This window comes from Benincasa hispida, chromosome 12 (genome assembly GCF_027475165.1).
Source record: "Benincasa hispida cultivar pf3 chromosome 12, pf3_genome.v1.1, whole genome shotgun sequence".
Taxonomy (NCBI): Eukaryota; Viridiplantae; Streptophyta; class Magnoliopsida; order Cucurbitales; family Cucurbitaceae; genus Benincasa; species Benincasa hispida.
Window position 1 is genome coordinate 39,985,221 of NC_143489.1, and position 10,995 is coordinate 39,996,215.

Consider the following 10,995-nt stretch of genomic DNA (forward strand, 5'->3'; position numbering starts at 1 on the left):
TTTTGGCATATTTGCTTTGAGAAATAAAGATTCCCTCATTTAGTTACTTTATTTGAAATTTTAGAAAATAGGATAGTTCTCTTACCATGCTCATCTCGAATTCTTCCTATATTTATTTCACAAAGAGCTCGACCATCTCCTACAACATCCCTCCGAATACAATGTCATGAACATAAATTTGGACAATCACAAAATTCTCACGAGATTTTTTTCACAAAAAGAGTTTTATCAACTTCTCCTCGACTTGCCATTAGTGACAAGAAATTGAGTTAAATGTTCATACTAGGCTCTGGGTGCCTGTTTGAGGCCATAAAGGGCCTTTTTGAATTTATATATAGGGTGAGGAGGTTCCACAAATCCTTTATGTTCAGCAACATACACTTTTCATTAAGAAATTCATTCAATAAAGTACTATTCAGATCTATTTAATATAGTTTGAATTTTAGAAGACAAGAAATATTGAGAAGAGTATGATAGCTTCATGTCTTGCAATAGGAGCGAAGGTTTTATCAAAATCCACGCTTTCCATTTGAGTATACCCCTGAGCCACTAATTTGGATTTATTGCTAATGTCATTTCCATTCTCATCAGTCTTAATTTTGAAAATCCACTTTGCGACAATTACATTCACATATTAAAGCCTGGGAACAAGAGTCCAGACATCAATTCTTACAAATTGCTTAAGTTATTCTTGCATGGTATTGACCCAACATTAATCTTTAAGAGCTTCTTTGACATTTCTTGGTTCAACAGGGAAAGTGAAGTAAATATTACTATCTTAAGATAATTGACTTTATCTACCCTTCTACTTGTCACCCCTTCTTCAAGATCACCATGTTACTAGAGGGATGATTTTTACGAACCCTGTTGGAAGCTTGCTTGTTACTAGCTTCCGCCTGCTCATAAGCACTCTGGTTGACCTCCATAGGGATTTCCAAATTCATGTTGGAAGGCATGCCAGACGAGATGTTGGGAACATTAGAATTGACAAATGGAGTAGTGTTGGAATCTTCTTCTTCTATAGAAGTAAAATTGTAAGAGGCTACATCATCATCGATCACAACATTAATGGAGTCCATTATAGTACGAGTTCAACAGGTAAGCTCGACTATTTTTGGAATATCCAAGAAAAACCCCTTCATTCAATTTGAAATCCCATTTCCTCTAGCCTCTCTGTCAACAAGAATGTAGCAAGTACTTCTAAAGATGTGGAAGTATTTCATAGTCAGTTTTCTCCCTCTCCATATTTCATAAATTGTGCTTGAGGTACCTTGTCATAAAAAAAAACTCTATAGAGGATATGACATGTTGTGTTTCGTGCTTCTGCCCAAAACTGGAATGGAAGATGTTTTGCATGTAACATCACTCAAGCCATCTCCTAAAGTATCCGATTTTTCCTCTCTATAACTCCATTCTGCTGCAGAGTAATAGAGGTTAAGAATTCATGGTGAATTCATCTATACCTTTACGGCCATTCCATAGTTCCAAAGGTGTTTCAGAAACACTCTTGGACGGAGCATAGTTCAAAATATAAGCTGCAGTCTACACTGCATAACCCCAAAATGAAACAAGTAAATGAATGTAACTCATCATAGATCGAACCATGTCTAACAAGATTCAATTTCTCCTTTCTGATACACTCTCCACCTCGATTAGTTCAAAGTGTCTTAATTTTTTTATCTAATGCATTTTCAACTTCGGCTTTGTACTCCTTGTACTTTTCAAGGGCTTTCGACTTATGTTGCATTAAGTAAACATACCCATATCTTGAATAATCATCTATAAAAGAGATGAAGTATTCAAACCCTCCTTTTGCTTTAATATTCATAGGACCACAAAGGTCTGAATGTACAAGTTTTAAGAGCTCTTTGGTTCTATGGCCTTTTCTAGTGAAAGGTCCTTTAGTCATTTGGCCTCATTCGTAACCAACCTCTCAATCCTTTGAGATTTATGTGACCTATTCTTAGATGCCAAAGTTGGGTATTTTCTTTAGGAGAACCTTTTGTCTTTTATTTTGAGTTACTGCGGTTTTGAACATTTAAGTATTAAGGAGGGCCTTAGATGCTAACGACCTTAGCACATAAAGGTTACTTTTGAGATTTGCAGAACAAATTTGAACACAATGTTTGTAAATAAATACTTTATTCACAATAAAATTCAAAGTATAGTTTTGTTCTAACAATCACTTTCCAAAAATAAAGTGCCTTTTCAAATCAAGAACTATATACACATTATCTAATAATAAGTAAGATTTTTGTAAAAGTAAATGGGCCCTTCCACTGCAATCGTCTAGACGACATGTCCAATTTCAACTCGTATCATCATCTCCCCATTTGCCAGCTGCCCCAGGAAATAATTCCCCAAAAGGAAGAATAAACATGATTAGTGGCGCCTGAATCTATTATCTAGGTAGAATTTTCATTCTCCACTAAAAAAGTTTCCAAAACGAGTAAATCATATTTACCTTATTTGGCCTTCTTCTTTTCTGCTAAATATTTAGGACAGTTTTGTTTCTATTGTCCTTTCTAGTTGCAGTGGAAACCAATTCCCTTAGCAACCTTGGCTTTCTTGCCCTTTTAGGCAGTAGCAGGGTTAGCTTTCCTCTAACCTCCTCCCTTCTTCTTTTTCAACTTTTTGGTGCCGAAAGAAGAAGATTAAAACTTCTTTTCAGAGGTCGAACCTCTGTAGAACTTCTTTGAGGACGAGACAACATTTGCCTCACCTTTTTGTTCCTTGACTTTCATCAAAGATTGGTATGTCTATAGGTCGTTAAGAAGGGTGGTCAGGTTGCAATCAAGCTTGTTGATAACAATGTTGCTACGGAACCAAAGGAAACTCTTAGGTAAAGTTTTCTAGATGAAGCTAACCTGACTGGCTTCATCGATGACAGACTCGTTGATCTCAGCCACATTAAAGTGGACCATCATGTTTAGAACATGTTCATGAATAGAGGCCCTTTCTTTCATACGGGTATTGAAGATGTACTTAAAAGCATCATAGCAGAGTTGTGTGGACGATTGTCCAAACATCTCCCCCAATGAATCCATTATCTCATGAGCTGTGACCATAGGTTAGTGCTTCTTGGCCAAGACTTCAAATAAGCTGGCCAAAATATATGCTCGGGCTTTTTCATTCACCTTGACCCATCTGTCATATGCATCCCAAACGTTTCGAGATCCATTGCTAATAAGGACTTGAGGACACACCTCAACAAAGACGAATCTCAAGTCATCTATAATTAGCATATTGTTAATAGTATTCTTCCAACTTGTGTAAATATTCTCGTTCAATTTATTAGTAAAAAGTAAGTTTAAACTAGTGCTCATCATCATGATAGTAGCTGAAACCATACAATTTATTTATATTAGTTATTCATGCATTACCCAATTAAAACCAATCAATTTAGCAAAATGATAAGCGCCCGCGATGCTTATTGGATGCAAAGCTAGAGGTCCTTCTAGGATCCTTGCAAAAACTCACAAAGAAAGCTAACTAAGATCAAACTTAGAATCTATGATGGTCACTCTTAGATCCTAAGAAAACTCACTCCAGAATTAGCTTAATCAAGACTAATCGAATGAATTGATTTAAACATCAAATCTAAAACAAGATTTGAAAGAAAAAGACAACACCAAAGGGTTGAAAAAGCACAAGATTTTTTAACTATGGATAATTTGAGTTTTGAAGAACATTACAAGCCATTTTATAGGCCAGATGGTCGTGGATAGACCAAGAAACTCAAAATTCATTCAAATATAATTAATTGCAAATTGTAGAAAATAACACCTAGAAACTTGAAACTTAATTGCATACTAAATTATAAGTGAAAATGCAAAACTAGGAATATAGAAAGTCTTCAAATTACCTTAAATATCTCCACTAGAAGGCAGAAAAGTAGATATGCACGTTTGACAAGGTTTAACATCACATTTCCCCATGCAGTGCACACTTGACAACATTTCTTTACAAAATCTGCACACTTTTATTTACCATGTCATCTTCCAAACTATAGGACTTTTCCCATGCCATCTTCATGCCATTCTCTTTTTGACTCATTGAACTAACATTATATAAAACTTTGGTCTCAAAATTATTTTTCAATTCTTGTGAATTTGCTAGTTTTTGAAGATGTAGTGTGAATGCCTCTTGAATCTTTGCCTTGCTTCTTGTAATTGGTCCTTTAGGTACATGAAATGGTGCAATGGTTGAATTCACATCAACCCCCATTTCTTTAAAAGAATTTGTTCTCATATCAAGGTCTTCATTCCCTACATCAAAAGGAGTCAAGTCAACCACATTGAAAGTAGAACTTACGTGTACTCACCTCGAAGATCCAATTTGTAGGCATTATCATTGATCCGCTTTATCACTTGAAATGGACCATCTCCTCTTGGTTGAAGTTTAGACATCCTTTGATATAGAAAATTTTCCTTTCATAGATGAACCCAAACCCAATCACTAGGCTTAAAAATCATTTTCTTCCTCCCTTGGTTCTTGCTATTGACAAGCTTTTGATTCTTCTTTTCAATCCTTTCTTTGACTTCTTTATGCAAATTTTTTATGTATTCTGCCCTTGAAACAATTGCATCACTAGTAAACTATTAGGTGGAAAGGGTGAAAAATCTAAAGGAGTTAATGGATTGAAGCTATACACAACCTCAGAAGGCGAAAAAGGAGTGGTGTTATGTATTGCTCTATTGTAAGCAAACTCTACAAAAGGTAGAGTATTCTCCCAAGACTTGAGATTTTTAGACATTAGTGACCTAAGCAAAGTTCCCAATGTTCTATTAACCACCTTAGTTTGCCCATCGGTTTGTGGGTGACAAGTTATTGAAAACAAAAACTTAGTTCCCAATTTACTCCACAAAACTTTCCAAAAATGACTTAAAAATTTTGCATCTCTATCACTAACAATAGTCTTAGGAATTCCATGCAATCTAACCACTTCCCTAAAGAAAAGATTAGTGATGTTAGTGACATCATCTGTTTTATTACATGGTATGAAATGTGTCACTTTACTAAACCTATCAACCACCACAAAAATGCTATCATGATGTCTCCTAATCTTTGGTAGTCTTAAAATAAAATCCATGCTAATGTCAACCAAGGTTCATTAGAAACATCTAAAGGTGTGTAAAGACCATGTGGTTGTGTCTTAGACTTAGACTCCTTACATTTGAAACATTGTTTGCACACTTTATTCACATCATTTCTCATTTTCGACCAATAAAAATGTTCAACCAACTTGTTATATGTTTAAATTCCCCAAAATGTCCCATTAATCCTCCCCCATGAGCTTCCTTCACAAGTAACTCTCGAATGGAACACTTAGGAATACAAAGTTTTCCTTTCCTAAAAAGCATTTCATCAAACACAATATAATCATGCACATTTTTCCCTTCTAAACATTGAATATACACATCATGAAATTTAAATGTCTCTACTTTGTACAAATCAATCATGTGTTTAAAACCAAGAATTTTTGCACTAAGGGAAGAAAACAATGCATACCTTCTTGATAACGCATCAACCACCACATTATCCTTACTTTCTTGTAATGAATGACATATGGAAATGTCTCAATGAACTCTACCAATTTAGCATGCCTCTTATTCAACTTTATTTGGCTTTTGAGGTGCTTTAATCTTTCATGATCTATGTGGATGACGAACTCTTTTGGCCACAAGTAATGTTGCCAAAGTTGAAAAGCCCTTACAAGTGCATGTAATTCCTTATCATATGTAGGGTATCTAAGTTGTGCACTAAATAATATGACTGGCCTCTTTTCTTACATCAAAACAGCTCCAGTCCCTATCCCACTTACATCACATTCAATTTCAAAAGATTGGTCAAAGTTAGGTAAAGCAAGACAAGGTGTATTAGTCAATTTATCTTTCAATTCATTGAATGAATTTTTTGCTTTTCTTTCCATTCAAATTTCACATACTTTTTAACAAATTCATTCAATGGTGAGGCTATGCTACTGAAATCCTTAATAAACCTCCTATAAAAACTAGCCAAACCATGAAAAGATCTCACATCGGTTGCATTGATGGGCGTTGGCCACTCTTGAATAGCCTTGACCTTTTCTTCATCAACTTTCACCCCATCCTTTCCAACAATGAATCCTATGAAATGGACTTGGTCCATCAAAAACTACACTTTTTAAAATTGGCATAAAGCTTTTCTTCTCTAAGTTTAAGTAAGTATACCACAACAAATTTTCCAATGTATTCTCTCAAAACATGATTCATTAGCCTCATAAAAGTAGTTGGTGCATGTAAGACAAAATGGCATAACAAGCCACTCATAAAGACCAATTTTTGTTATGAAAGTCGTTTTCCACTCATCTCCACATGCATTCGAATTTGATGTTAACCACTTTTAAGATCAATTTTTGAAAACAAGTTTGCACCATGTAATTCATGTAGCATGTCATTCAATCTAGGAATAAGATGTCAATAATTTATCATTATTTTGTTGATGGCTCGACAATCAACACACATCCTCCATGTTCCATCCTTTTGGGTACCAAAATGACTGGAACTGAACAAGGACTCATGTTTTCTTGAACAGAACCTTTATCTATGAGTTCTTGCACTTACCTTTGAATTTCCTTGGCCTCGATTGGATTGGTCCTATCGACCGCCATATTTGGAAGCGTTGCCTCGAGTATGAAGTCAATTTTGTGCTCAATTCCTCTTAAAGGAGGTAGACCCGTAGGTGCAACTTCATGTGGAAACATGTCATTAAATTCTTGCAAAAGAGATTTAAAAGCACTAGGCAAACTATCATTAGAGTTAGGTTCAGTTACTAACCACATTCCTTTGCACATAAGTACAAAGTTTGGTGCTTCGAATGAAACATATTCCTCTCTTCCCCCTCTCTCATAACCAAACTCACTCTCTCTTTTTTTCCCCTCAAAATCACTTTTTTTTCTCTCTTGGTTTTCACTCATTTTTTGCCCTTCACTTTTGTCTTTTTTTTTCGCTCTTCTCCTTTAACTTACTTTCTTCTCTCCTCTCTTGATCCTCAAATTCTTTTCTTTTCTTTTCTAATTTCACTTGATCGTATTGTACTTCATATGGAGATAATGGAAGCAAAGTAAACTTCTTCCCATTAAAAGTAAATGTGTACTTGTTCAACAAACCATCATATGTGACTTCTCTATCATATTGCCAAGGTCGGCCCAATAACATATCACTCGCATGCATAGGTACTACATCGCAAAGAACCTCGTCCTTATATCTTCCCAAAGTAAAAGAAATAAGAACTTGGGAGTTTACCTTCAATTCTCCTTTGTTTCTTAACCATTGAAGTTTATATGATTTTGGATGTGGAGGAGTAGTGAGTTGGAGTCTTTTTACAAGAAAACTACTTACTACATTTGTGCAACTTCCACTATCAATCACCAAGCTATATGGGGTTCCTTCAATCAAGCACCTTGTGTGAAATAAGTTCTCCCTTTGATCTTCAACTTTCTCCTCCTTGATTTGTACATTAAGTACTCTTCTTGCAATTAAGGATATGGAGTTACCTTCTTCAATGTACTCATCATCAAAGACTTCAGATTCTTCCTCAAGTTGACCACCTTGTGCATCATATTAATCTTCTGAATCAATAATTTCATTTCTTATGACCATGACCTTTTTATTGACACAATCTTTGCTCGTGTGCCCAAATCCTTTGCGCTTCCAACATTGAATGGAACTAGATTTCTCTCTTTCCTCATTTGAAGCTTCATTCTTTTTAGTATAGGTGCTCCAGGCTTCCACTCTTTTAGGAGCCACAAACTTCCCTTTTGCTTCACCTTATTCACAAAACCATCCTTGTTCCGAATATTAGAATTTGAAAAGGTATTAGCTTTAGAATTATACCTCTTGGAATGTTCCTTTTCTTCTCTCAATTGTTCTTCAATTTTGATTGTATAATGATACATATCTTCTAAGTATAGTTGTGGATATCTATCAACGAGATGAGAAATTTCTCGATTTAAACCTCCAAAGAATCTAGACATGGTGTCTTCTTCTTCTTCTCGAATATTTGCTCTTTCCATCAAAGTTTCCATCTCTTGTTAATATTAAGCTAAAACGCTTTTTGTTCCCTACCTCAAAACTTGCAATTTAGTTCTCAAATCTCTTTCATAATGTTTTGGAATATACCTCTTTCTCATGGCTTCTTTAAGTTCTTCCCAAATTTCAATGGGATCCTCCTCTTTCCTTCTTTTCTTGGATTTGAGATGTTGATACCAATTTCCTGCATGGTTACTGAATTCGACAATGGCAAGTCTCATCTTCTTATTCTCACTAAATGTGTTGCAATCAAACACATGTTCTATCTTCCTATCCAAGTATGCCTTCGCATCCAACGTTCCACAGAATGGTGGAATTTTGAGCTTGATTCCACTATCTCTATCTTCATGGATTCTTTCTCCTCGTCTAGGGTGCATATTATATCTTCCTCTTCCTCTCACGTTTCCTCTTCCTCTAATTTGTCTTTCTTGTTCAACTAAGTCAAATACTTCCTCATATTCTTGTAAGACTCTTTGTTGTTGTGCCCTCCTTTCTGGCCTATCTTTCGTCATCATTTCCATCATGCCTTGAATGGCTTGAAGAATAGCCATATTAGTATCTTGTACTTGTGGTACTCCTTCACCCTGTGACATTTTGAAGTTAGTAATAAAAGGACCTCACCACACTTCTCACCAATTTCACTCAAGAACACTCGTGTTTATCACTCAAGGGTAGGCTTTTGGTACTGGATCAAATATGTAAGGGTTGGCTTATATTTTTGGTGCAATCTCACTAAAAGTTTGATAAAAACCAATTCAAAATGATCAACTCTCACAAACTAAGACTAGAGTAACTAAACATAGGCTAAAAAAAATATATGGATTTTTTTTTTCAAATGAATGACAAGAAACTTTCATGTGCCTTGGATCTTTGATTTTTTTTTTTTTTTTTTGCTATTGTTTTGTTTTGTTTTTTTTTTTTTTTTGACTTTTTTTTTCTTTTATGATCCAAGAGCTGATTTGAAGAAATTTTCAAGACAAGTTGTAGTATGTCTTGAAGTACAAGATGTAAGTAATTGCTTTGGAGAAAAAAATTGAAATAAAAATAAATTGAAATAAAGTAAAGATAACACATCTAAAGTCACCAAGAACGATGAACAAATGCTCTGATACCAAATGATAAGCATTCGCGATGGTTGTTGGATGCAAAGCTAGAGGTCCTTCTAGGATCCTTACAAAAACTCATTAAGAAAGCTAACTTAGTTAATACTTAGAATCTATGATGGTCACTCTTAGATCCTAAGGCAACTCACTCCAGAATTAGCTTGATCAAGACTAATCAATGAATTGATTTAAACATCAAATCTAAAGCAAGATTTGAAAGAAAAAGACAACACCAAAGGGTTGAAAAAGCACAAGATTTTTTAACTATGGATAATTTGAGTTTTGAAGAACATTACAAGCCATTTTATAGGCCAGATGGTCGTGGATAGACCAAGAAACTCAAAATTCATTCAAATATAATTAATTATAAATTGTAGAAAATAACACCTAGAAACTTGAAACTTAATTGCATACTAAATTATAAGTTAAAATGCAAAACTAGGAATGTAGAAAGTCTTCAAATTGCCTTAAATATCTCCTCTAGAAGGTGGCGAAGTAGATATGCACATTTGACAAGGTTTGACATCACATTTCCCTATCAGTGCACACTTGACAACATTTTCTTCACTGCACAATTTTTCTTTTACCACCGTGTCATCTTCCAAACTATAGGACTTTTCCCATGCTATCTTCATTCCATTCTCTTCTTTACTCATTGAATTAACATTATATAAAACTTTGGTCTCAAAATTATTTGTCGGTTCTTGTGAATTTGCTAGTTTTTGAAGATGTAGTGTGAATGCCTCTTGAATCTTCTTTGCCTTGCTTCCTGTAATTGGTCCTTTAGGTACATGCAATGGTTCAATGGTTGAATTCACATCACAAAATTCTAATGAACCTAACTGACATTTATTTTGTAATGATGCTTCAGTGGGTTAGAATAAAAGCCATCGTAAGGTGATCAGTTACCTCTTCCCTGAATTGAAACATTCTCAACTAATAATTACACCAGAATAATCCTTATTCCTATAATGATCAGTCACCATTGTTCAGTGTAGAAATCATTAACTTACTTAACATTCTTTTGTAAGTGTAACCCTTCATTTTATATTTTAGAGTTTCGCCCCAATGAGTCTAACCGTAGAAAAAACCGATTGAGGAAAAAAAAAAAGTAACCCTATCCATTTATGGAGTTTGAGTAAAAATTCATGCAAACACCTCATAGGGGGACACAAGTAAAGGTGCCTCGAGATCGAGCATGAAAGTTTCTTATAAACTAATGAAAGAGACCGTAGGATGTATTGACACACGTCCCTCCCCCACTTACTATAAACACTCTCTCTATTCACCTTGTAATTAATCTATGCAAACATCATCCGTACAGGGATACAAGCTAAGGTGTCTCGAGGCCGAGCATAGACTCATGGTCTGAACTTTTAAGGACAAACATGAAAGGAAATGGAAGTATCATATACAATATTTTCCTCCCACTTAGTGTTCTACCTAAGGTTGATTAACTTAAAAAAATTCGACTAATAATTTTTACTAAGTGATGATGCCATAAACGTGATCACATAAAAATTGATGCTTTTATTTTAAGCATGTGGACAAATATGAATATGAACGAAAAAAATTTATCTTCTTATGTCATACAACGCATGGATGATTACAATGATATGCGATACTACTTCTAGATGTATGTGTTATTAATGAATGTTCTTGTAGTATGCTGTGCGTTGTCACAAGTTTCCTTGCGATGGAACCAAGTATAATTCCACCGCAAGTTTCTTGGAGTGATCCGAGGTCGAACACAGGGATTGCTTTAGGTTGATTGTGTTACGTTCATGATATATGCGACCGGGGGTTTTTCAATTTAATAT

General features: G+C 34.9%; 1 pseudogene; it reads right to left on the reverse strand.

Moving 5' to 3' along the window:
• Nucleotides 1-4,006: 4,006 nt before the first annotated feature.
• On the reverse strand, nucleotides 4,007-8,068 carry LOC120067496 (uncharacterized; annotated as a pseudogene).
• Nucleotides 8,069-10,995: the final 2,927 nt, after the last annotated feature.